This window comes from Cupressus sempervirens, chromosome 3 (genome assembly GCF_028749045.1).
Source record: "Cupressus sempervirens isolate cs-2001-9-10 chromosome 3, ASM2874904v1, whole genome shotgun sequence".
In the NCBI taxonomy this organism is placed as follows: domain Eukaryota; kingdom Viridiplantae; phylum Streptophyta; class Pinopsida; order Cupressales; family Cupressaceae; genus Cupressus; species Cupressus sempervirens.
The window spans coordinates 332286961-332298601 of record NC_143120.1 but is presented as its reverse complement, the minus strand read 5'-3'; the positions used below and the strand labels follow the sequence as shown (position 1 = coordinate 332298601).

Here is an 11641-nt window from a genome sequence, read left to right as displayed (position 1 = left end):
AGTCATGAAGTACAGTTGGTCAGAAATGAAGTTAAACAACCTAAATTTAAGCCCATTCCAGAAGTAGCGTACAAAAATGATCTTGCAGGTGCATTATTAGTTATTCTGAATAAAGTTGTTATGGTCCAAGATGTTCACAGATGTTATAATTGCAAAATTGGTGCCATAGGAGACTTAGAAATCTATAATGCATATGATAAACTATGTGAAAAAAAAGTACTGAAAAATGAGTTTTCAATAATAGAAAGAAAAGGATTAACCAAAACCCTAGCATTTCTGACTGTTTTCAAAATTGAATGGGTACGGATAGTTCTAAGATGAATACATGATGGAGCTTTTTGGTTAGAGTCAGGGCCAGTAAAATTCACCAAAAAAACTGTTCATAGGGTTACTGGTATTCCAACCCTAGATCGGCCAAAGACCCTGCGAAGTGACAAAAGGGAAATAATAGAGAAAAATACAGGTGCCAAATGGAACAATAGAGGAATGACTATTGACACAATCATAGATCCCCTACTAGATTTTGCTGTGAGAATCATTTCGCATAAATTCTATCAATCAAGTAGGTTAAACAATGTACCTTGTATAGCAGTTGATGTTGCATACAAGATAATCAAAAGAGATCACACTTATTATTTGGCAGAGCTCATGTTTTAACAGATTAATGAAAATTTGGGAGCTATAAGGAAGAGCAAGGGAGCTCAATGCAAATTTGGATCAGTTTTGATGTGCATGTTTTTCTATCCGATGAAAGAATTTCCTTCTATGGGTAGGGTAAGATGGAATCCAGATAAAAAAATTGTTGAACAAATTAATGGATACATTGAACAGATGGGTGAAAATTTTGATGCCCAAATGATTGGTTACTTTGAGGACTTCAAAAATTCCATGAAACAAAGAATGAGAATTCTAGTCTCATTGACTGAGAAATATGAAAAAGACATTTGTTTTCTTGTAGATATAGATTATACCTACATACAAGCAGTTATACCTAGAGTAAGATGGCTTAGGCCACTAGGTTATGAACTTGATGTTGATCAAGCCTCTGTAGCAATAACAGCCCTACTTGTAGAAGAAACTGATAAAAATGCAAAAAAATTTGGAACCTATGATGTTGTCAAATCAAAGGTGATAACAGATTTTAAGACTACTTCAGCAGTAAAGAAGAAAGAGAAATGGTGAGACAAATCAAGAGAAAAATTTTTGTGGAAGAAGAAGGAACAACAGAAGAAGAGGGAGAAGACATTGAAGAAGAAGAAGATAAACTTCAAGGTATGACTCAAGGGTTAGGAGAAGATAAAGAGGAAAGTGCTAAGGTAGAAGAAGCCAAGGAAGCACCAATTAAGAGAAAGACCACAACTCCCTCTGCTCCTCAATCCAAGAGAAAGAAAGTAGTTGCTCCTGCACCAAAGAGACCTACCACAAGGGCTATAGCACAAAAAGCCCAAGAGGAGGCAAAAGGAAAGAAGAAAGACTCAAAGAATATTTCTGTTGAGTCAAAGAAAAGGAAATTTATTCCCCAGCCTAAAATAGATGAGGAGAAAATAGAGTCAGAGGACAACAGTCAATTTCAAGTGGTAAGACACAAACCCCAGACTACTGTTGATAAATTATGTTCAAAAATTAGGAATAATGATTTAAAAGGTTTAAAGAACCTAAATTTTTCTAAGCTCACCAAAGAAGAGCAAAATAAATTAGAGGAATCTATGTATGCTATGATGGCTGAATATAAGCACACACCTCTAGAATTAGATGAATCTATGCCAAGAGAATTGTATAAAATTGTAGAGGATAAATGGCATTTTTGTTTACAAATGGAAAAGGAGATAAGGGAGTCAACATTAGCCAGATTGTTGCCTAATTTGACTAAAGATCAAGTAATAAATGCAGTAAAAAGGCATAATAATAGATTCACTCCCAAGTATAGAGCATTCAGCATAATGTAGAATAAAATTGAAGAGGTAGTTACTAAATCCACAAGATTATGGAAAATAGTTTACAAGAAAATAGAAGATGTATATAATGAAGAATATAAGGCAGAGGCAAGTACCAAGACAGGAAAAGAAGGTTTACAAACCAAAGAAAAAGAGAAGAAACTAGTGGAGAAGAAGAGTAAAGAAGAAAAGGAAGAAGAGGCACATAATGAGGAGAAAGAGGAAGAGAAAGATACAACTGAGCCACAAGATCAAAGTATGCAAGACATACAAGTATCTCCTCCTAGTCCTCCTCATGCCACCATCACACCTGCAAATATCATAAAAATAAAAGATGTTACAGACACTTCAAATCTAAACATCAATCCATTAACTACAGAGGATTTGGAAATCCTTGACCAATCATCACTAGTAGCAAAATTAAGTTCAAATCCTGTATTGGTCAGTGTTGATGAATTACAAAATCCAGAAGTTAAAATAGAGATAGTCAAGGTAAAAGAACAAGTGCCACCCTCGACCACACAAACTACTGGTATTCTATTTCTTCCACCACCACCTCCACCAAGTATAGTCACTTATACACTCCAAATGTCCAGTACAGCAGCAGGGGAAATAAAAGAAACATCTGAGCAACCAACAAGTTCAACCCCACCTAGCAATCATAAAAGCGATATTCAAGCTGAAGAAAAAGATGAGACAAAGAAGAAGAAGGAGACTGCAATACAAACACTGGTTGCATTACCAAAATTTGGTACTCCAACATAGACTCTTCAGCAGCTGAGCACAGATGGATTACAGTTGCAAATCAGGACACCAAGCTCAAGCTCATCAAAGGTAGTCAGGAAACTTCACTATGGAGTTCCTGAGCTTGATGAAGAAATAAAGATCCCATATTATGAATCTAGCACTCTTACTGAAGAAAATATTAATGAAATTCAGAGTGCATTGGACAAAAGAAGGAGACAAGAAGCACTAAGAAAAGAATACAAGCATAAGCTTACCTTGAATGAAATTAAAGATATATTCAGAGAAGCTTTTTGCTTACAATCTCCAGATGAGTCAAGACCAATTATAGAGCAACTATCTAATATAGTTGACCAGGTGACTAATGAAGACCAGGAAAAAAATGCCAGATTGCTTGAATGGTCAGAAAGGAAGTTCCAAGGTAAGGTAAATAGTAAAATAACTAGTGATATAGCACTGTCTAAAGAAGAACTGGCAAAGAAAGTTATAACAGTTAAAATTGTACTAGGAAACATCTTTTCCCTATACAACAAGTTGTGTGATTTTTCCACATTCACACAGGACACTAGCCAAAAAATACTGAGCTTGGAAAACAATCTAAAAATTTCTAGCATGCAACTCCCCACAAATCTAGCTCAGAGTGAGAAGCATTTTGTCCAATTGCTTCACACACAAAGAGAGTTAGTTTTCTTAGCAGCAGAGGAGGCAACCACAAAACCTAAATTGATGCAAATTCAATCATCAATAACTCCTCATTTGGAACTACTTCACAAGGAGTAGATAAATGCAGAGACAGTCCTCAGGAAAGACCCCAATATTTCTTCATCTGATGGACTTGTACACCTAGCAACAGAGATTGCCATCCAGAATAAGACATTGGATGTCACATTAGCAAATTGGGATGTAGCTCTGAAGGTACTCCTTGAAGTAAATAGCACATTTTTGGCTAAGTATGGAATTTCATTGTAAGACCCTTGACATAAGTGTCAAAAAGGGGGAGAATAAGTAATAAGAGAGTAATAAGAAGTGATTAAGTAAGGGGGAGATATAAGTACAGGAATGAAATGATAAGTATGATAAAAGGGGGAGATAGAAAATTTTGAGATAGCAAATTTTGAATATAGGATAAATTAATGAGTCACAAGGATCTTAATTACGTGTTTTTTTCACTCATGTCAAAGGGGGAGATTGTTAGCTTAAAGAATAAATTTGACAACTGAGTGTCAATACACTTAACCAAGATCAAGAGTAAGTGTCGAGTAAGATAAAGTGTCGAGTGTAACATGTGCCGAGTGATAACAAGTTTTGAGTGTAATAAGTGCCGAGTGTTAAGAAGTGCCAAGTGTAACAAGTGTCGAGTGTTAACAAGTGTCGAGTGTTAACAAGTGTCGAGTGATAACAAGTGCCGAGTATAACAAGTACCGAGTGTAACAGGTGTCGAGTATTAACAAGTGTCAAGTGTAACATGTTCTGAGTGATAAAGGTTTGTTTAGGTGCCGAGCTATCTAGGAAATAGCATGTGTCGAGTATTAGCAATACTTCAGGAGCTGAGTAACTCAGTAGATCAGCATAAAAGTTTGAAATTGCACAAACTATGATGTAAACATTTTTTGCAGCTAACAGAAGGTAAACTTTGAGGGATTTAATGATAAAATCAAATATTTTATTTTTCCTGTGCAATTCACATGCAGCCAATAAGAAAAATGATAAAAGCATGCAACCAATCAGTAAAAAACAAGTATTGAGCGGGAAATTGAGATTCAATATGGATCGTAGATCCAAATCAGACCCTAAGCCTTTGAAGTCTTTATAAGGAAGACAAACTTTCATTGTAAATATATGGAAGGACATACAAGGGTGCATAAGGAAATCTATTTTTAGAAGCAAGGGTTATTAGATCACAAAGGATCAAGATCAAGAGAAGGCAGAAAAGGAGCTTGCACTCAGCAATCAAGGATTGTAATCTATCAGGTTTATTGTATCTAATACTCTCTAAAAATTGTATTAGAATGAAAATCCTATGGTGATAGGTTAGCTTTACAACTATTTTGTAAGATCCTTTTGATTAGGTGATTAAAATCCTTTAACAGGGTGACACTTCATGTTAAGTGTTTGTAAATCCTCTAACCAGGTCACTATTAATACAATGTAAAGCCTTTAACAAGGCAGGCCTTTAACAGGGCAAACCATCAGAAGTGGTTGAATGATATTGCTGTAGTAAATTTTGTGGGTATCATCCCCACCCCAATTTTACCTTCTTATTCCTGGAGGGTTTCTAGGTTACCAAATTCCAGTGTCAAAGCACAAAAGGTTTGCTTTCCTATGTGCAAGCTTGGTGGTGATTGTGTCAACTTAAGGATAGACTGATGATCCTTTAGGAAGAACATGAGATTGACCACTTGTGGATCCCAACCTTTAGCTCAAGGTGATGAGGGATAACAAGTGACAAAGCTAGATTACCCTAGACAAAGCTCTGTCAAAGGGATAACCTTGGTGAAATTGGTGGATTTGGAAGATTTTAGGAATGGAAAACTTTTAGCAAGGTGACAACAATTTTGAAAGCTTAGATGTGCAGATTTTCGATTACTGGCTAGATGGTATGATTCTAAATGAGATGGATGAGCTAATAATATTTAAGGGGATAACCTAAGATGGTTGGCTTTTCTACAAAGATGACTCTAAAGTGAAGCTTATCCAAGAAGATGTGGAGAAACAAGGGTGTCTAATCATAGAAATCATGCCTAGTTGGTAAGGCATAAGCAGTATTAACTCCTGGATGTTGGCTAAATTTGATGGTGCGCTCTAACCAGGCCTCTTGAAGTGCTTCGTTGGTAGCTTTGTCTTCTACTTTGTGGAGTTTGGCAATTTGTGGGCTTGGTGTTATTTCTTTTCTCTTGGCTAAAAGTTCTTGGTATGCTAGAGATGGCTTGAGTTTGAATTTGTGAAACTTTTGTTTGGGTTTCGGTTGTTCCAACATAAATTCCTAAATTTTCTTGGCTTTGGGAGATTCTAGTTGTTTTGCTTCAACCTGTTCAACTTCTAAAATAGGCAGTGACTATGCTAAGTGTACCCTAAACTAGGATTGACCAAGTTTGGCAAACATTCATTCAATAAATAAAAACAAGCAATAGATAGGAACACCCAGATAGAAGTTTGTGGTTCTTAGAATGTGATACCTACACCAAGGAGTGTGTATGTTCTACAAATGTTTTGATCAGTCACTCCAAACACATTAACATCCTAGATGGTTTTCTGCAAGGCTGACAATTGGTTTAGCTAGGGAGTCCTCGATATACACAAGGTACGTGAGGCCCAAATTCGTAGATGAGACCAAAAGGATGTCACACAGCCGAGAGGAGCGGTAACCCACTTCTCCTCTTTCACTTCTCAAGGGTATAAAGTTCCTTGAGGCTTAGCCCGAATGAAAAAATCTTGATCCTAAGAGAGGTGTCTTTCGATTCACCTCCCGATTCTTATACTCCGCCGGAACGCTGGAGTTGAGGTCATCCAAGGGGTGATGAAATCCCCAAGCAGGCCTCCTAAAAAGAAACAAGGTTTTGGATCCTAATCTTATGCACCCAAGATGGCCTCAAAAGACGACAAGGGGAGAGAAGACTTGGATGACCTTGGGCTAAAAAACACGCTTGTTCTTTTACCAATTGACTCTTATGTGTGCTAATCTAGACTTTCCAAGCACTCATGTTTAAGAGACAATGTTCAATTCCAACTTGAAGTGCCAACAAAAGTAAATCGATCGAAGAATGCAAACAATAAGAAGAGTTAGGGTCAACAAAAGAAAACTCGCGCGCCCGGAGGCCCTCCACGTCAAGTATCAATTAATTTTCTTTAAGGCATTCAAGATTGAGTGTGAGTTTGTTTTAAGCTCAAAACAAAAGTGTGTGAGATTCGATTTCAAGCGCGCTCCTGGAGGCTCTCCACGTCAGTTGTTGTTCAATTTTAGTGCCCAAACTTGAAGTGTGATCAATTTAATCTAGAGTTTTGGCCATTTAAGAATTTTGATAAAGTTAAAGCAAACATTCAAAGACCAAGTGAGTGAGTTAGATTGTGGAACATTTAACACCTTTTTCAAGTAGACCCATCCCCATAAATGGCGCAGAGATTGCAACCAATGGTTAATATTTGATGGGTGATTAGAAAAGAGGTGAGTCCAAGGAACTACTCAAATTGATTTTTTTAAATTTTTATTTTAACTTAACAAAGTTTCTTAAATGTCCAAAAATCAAACTTTACCTAGATTGTATGTGGAAAAGAGATTTGTTTTGTTTAATTTTAGAAGCTCCAAATGAAGTGTTTGATATTGCAATGGTTAATTGATCCTTGGCATTCAAGATTGGATTTGTTGTTTTAAGCATGCATTCCAAGGAAATTTGATTTTAATCCATGGCATTCAAGAGTGTGTTTTGAGCAACATTCATTCAATGGAAAATGTGTTTAACCATTCAAGTTCATTTTTTAGCAACATGAAAACCTGCAAGAAACATGGTTAGTGGTTCCATATGTGCTCCAACTTGCAATGAGACAAAAAAAAGCAATTTAGTTAGTTAGCCAAAATCTTCAAAAATGAGAGCTTAACTATGGGAAAAAAATTTTTAACTTTTTTTTGCTGTTTTTCCTACGCGTAAAAATGCTTAAAATGGTCTAAATCCTACGGAACCACCAAAAGTCAAATTTTGATTTATAGTCTTTTTTTTTTTAGCTACAAAGTGCAAAAATAAAGATTTTAAAATAGAAATGCAACATAAGCAGGCAGAGACGACAGTTCATCAAGCGCAGACGCCAAACTGCGAAAACGCTGAAATACAGAGACGCTAGTATTCGGAGATGACAGAGTGGAGATGATAGAACAGATTGACGGTGTAGAAAATAGGTGACAAGCAAAGACGTCAATTTGCATAGACGCAAATTTTCACAGATGACGATTTGGATTGGCGGCAGCGGAGACGACAGAGCAGGTTGCAAAGACGACAGAGTAGCTGGCAGTGATGCAGATTTGCGGAGACGACAGTTGAGGATGCACAGATGACAGAGTAGTTGGAAGTGACGCAGATTTTTGGAGACGACAGTTGAGGATGCATAGACAACAAAGTAGCTAGCGAAGATGAAAATTTGCAGGCGTAGATGCCAAACTGCGGAGACGACAGGCGGAGACGACACTGCGCGAAGTAAACCGACGAACGCGGATTTTTTTCCAAAATTTCTTGTTTTTTTTTTTTTTTGTTATTTTTGAGTTTTTAAGAATGTATTCTTCTCTCTAGTGCATCCTTCAACCTGCAAAAATAAATAAAAACATCCTACAACACACTCAAACAACAACAATCATTAGACGGTTAGAAAAAATAATATATAGATGAAAATAGATGATTAAATGACCCATAGCGGGGTCCCAACTGGCGTGCCAAAAGGTAGAACAAAAATCTTAGTGTGCAAAGAACATTATCATTAAAGAAAACATTCACAAACTAAAACTATATTCACATATGAGATTAGACAAAAGAAACAATTAGAGAATGCAAACCCAAAAAAAGGAAAAACTCCATGCTTCCTTGATTTTGTAGATGTTTCCTTTGATGTGGATGTATGCTCAAATACTCAAAGTTGCTTCAATGGTGGAGATGGATAATAGAAAATTGGTAGCTTTGTGAGCTCTCAATTTGGAATTATAAGGGTATGGGTATGGCTTTTGGCTCTCAAATGGGCATGGTAACTTTAGCTCAAAGATTGTTGATGAAATGGCTTGGGATGGGATTCAATTTATAGGCTAAGGGGTAGAGGGATGGAGGGCTTAGATGCAAGGATGGATGAAGGCTTAAGGAGGGCTAGGATGCACTCAAAGGAGAGCACATGGATTGTGCTTGTTTAGCACCAATCGGAAGGTGACACTTGTCACAAGGAGGATGAGTGTGAGAGGGTAGGGTAAAGGGTTGGTTAAAGGCATGATGAGTGGGGTTGAGTATGTAAGAGGGATGTAAGAGGAATGAGTGTGGAAGAGGGAAGAATGTGGAAGATGGGTGTAAGAGTCATGAGTGGGCTTGTAAGAGTCTTTTATGTTTTGTAAGAGCACTCATGACTTAGTGGTTGGGTTTTTTGAGGGGAGAATTTGGTTTGGATTAGGAAAGTCTTAAACTTGTTTAAGGAATGTGACAAGATTAGGGGGTGGATTAGGCTTGGGTTTAGGATTAGATTAGAGATGTTAGAGATGTGCAAGTGGATGACATTAATGAGGGTGGGTGAGTTAGTGGCTAAGCTTGGTTAGTATGGGTAGATGGGGTGGATTAGGCTAAATGGAGGATTAGAGATAGGTTAGGGGTTTTTGAATTAGAGGATTTCATTTATCAAATAGATTTATTTAATAAATGTGGATTTTTGGAATTAGATAGGAGAAAAGGATTTAATTGATAAATAATAGATTATTTGATTTATCAATTAGGACTATAGATGATTAATTAAATTAATCAACTAGGGATGGCAAAGGATTAATTAAATAAGAATTTAATTAATGATGCCTTTAGAGATGGCTAAATTAGATTACCAAAGCAGTGTAATCAAATTTAGGTGTCTACGGCTTCAACTATTAAAACATATTGATATCAACATTAATTTGTGTGTGGTGATCTCAAACTATGAGCTACAATGGTTACTTATATCTATTTGACAAAATAATTTCTTCAATAATGACCAAAGCCTAATCTACAAGGCTATTACACCCATGTTTTACATCTTTATTAACGTCATAAGTCTACAAAGCACAATACATGTTATTAATCATTTTGAGAAAAGAGAGCTTGAGGCCATTACCAATAGGGAACAATACATTAACTTACACTAAAACATGTTATCTTAAGAAATTGTGACAGAAATCCTTTGTTTTAGTAAAAGTCCTCAAAACTTGGACAAAAAATAACCATGAAAGACAAGAAAAGAAAACAATAAAAGCAATATAATAAAAGAATTGAAAATGCATTTTTAAAAAGTAGTAAAATAATGTCAAACAAAAATCTAGCAATCTAATCCATATTTATTTATCAATGATTTCATATGACTATAATTTAGAGAAACAATTCATATTATCTGAGTAAACAATAGTGTTGAGTAAACCATAGTATAGCATCAAACTTTATGAAAAGGCATAAAATCCACAAGTTTAGCTTCATGCACAGAACCCTAAAACTTCTAATTCTAGATAGGGAAACTTATAGGCCAACTCAGATCCTCTAAGTCCCATATAATGCTAAGATGTAATAGATTTGGAGCTATAGGCACAAGAAGACTCATGTATAGGGAGGAGGACTCTACCACTGTACCCACTTTCTTGTGGTAACAATATTTACACATAATATCTCCATACTAGACCACATACCCCAGATCTCTAGGATTATATAACCTTCTCCATATCTAATTTTCTAACAACTATATTAAATGTTGTGTACTTAAAATCATATTCATGTATTTATGTACCTTGAATCTATGTGATATCACCATCCCTGCACCCTTCTATCTATATTTTTTTTTCTAAGCATCCTTTGCCATAAAAGAACAAATTGTCTACTCATCTATTGCAGACCTTAATTCTACACTAGTCAGTGAAAGAGGGAAGTAGTTTTAACGTGGGTAATTAAAAGGTGAAGAGATGAAACTGAGAGCATGTTCATGCATTTTTACTTCCATCCATGCATGCTCAACCATTCAAAATAACTATTTTATGAACTAAATATATTTTAAATCCCCAATCATGCCCTAAATCTACTACAAACTCACCATCATTCCCTAACTATTATTTTCCCTACGATTTCACAGGTCAGCTATCCAAAGTACAAGAGCGTGCAATAGACTGTAGTTAGTATACCATGCTTTTAAAAACTTTAGTTTCTCATAGTATACCCTAGGTATTATTGAGGTTTTGTTCTTAAAATTGTAAAGTTTTAGAATCTTTTCATAAATTGTTACTGTCATACTAAAAAATAGAAATCACAATTTTGTCCATAATGTGAAGATTCAGATATAATGATACCTACCTATTATTCTTTGATGAATTCAAACCCTAAAGGTAATTCTTTGACAAATTTAGCCCCTGAAGGTAATTGTGGAAATGATCCTTAGAATCTTTATGAAAATATGTGTCTCAGGGAATGATATTCCACTTCCTACTTCACTATCATGCATTTTGCATCTCAAGAAAAGATCAACAAAAGGACAAAGTCCAATAAGCTAGCTGGACATAGCGCATAAACTATAAGAGTCACTGATACACTTCCTAAATAAATACATTAAATTTTTTTTGTAATGTTAAGGATATCCATAGTCAAAAAAAAAAAAAAAACCAAAATCAATTATCTAAAGGAACATACCTACAAAAATTGGTTGCAATCAATGGGTTTCTTTCCAAAAAAAATAGAACAACCTTTTGTTGCAGTTCTCTCTATATAGTGATTTCGGATAGTTAGGTTAAATATGTCTGCTACATATCTGATGCAAAGGTAATAAAACAACCTATAAAGTAATCTATAACAGCCACTAAAACTAAAGAAATAGGAGATAAAAATAAGGTAAAAATAGTTAAAGGGAGATTGACATAAAAATTATTCAAAAAATAAATAACGGCAACGGCTAACTATTTTACAAGAGCTTTGCTAAAATAAATATCATATGCCTCGCTTCCAGAATTCTTTGAGTTAATTGATGAAATTAGTGATTTATAAACTATTAGCCAATGATCTTGCAGATTGCTCACAGTAAACATAATAGAATGTCATCTTCTAGAAGGTCATAGGTCAATGTGAAATGCACATGTCACTATATCAAATACACATGGCATGCAATAATAAAAAAATTAAAACAAATAGCATCCAAAGATGATCTTGCTAACTGGAAGCATCCACACCAACACATCACATCAAGGCACTTTGAAAAATTAAACAAATGAATTAGAACAATCAAGGAGAGTT

General features: G+C 35.5%; 1 pseudogene; it reads left to right on the top strand.

Annotated features, from left to right (window-relative positions):
- Positions 1-7797: 7797 nt before the first annotated feature.
- Positions 7798-11641, top strand: part of LOC149566337 (putative aldo-keto reductase 2) — a 142170-nt pseudogene continuing 138326 nt past the window's right edge.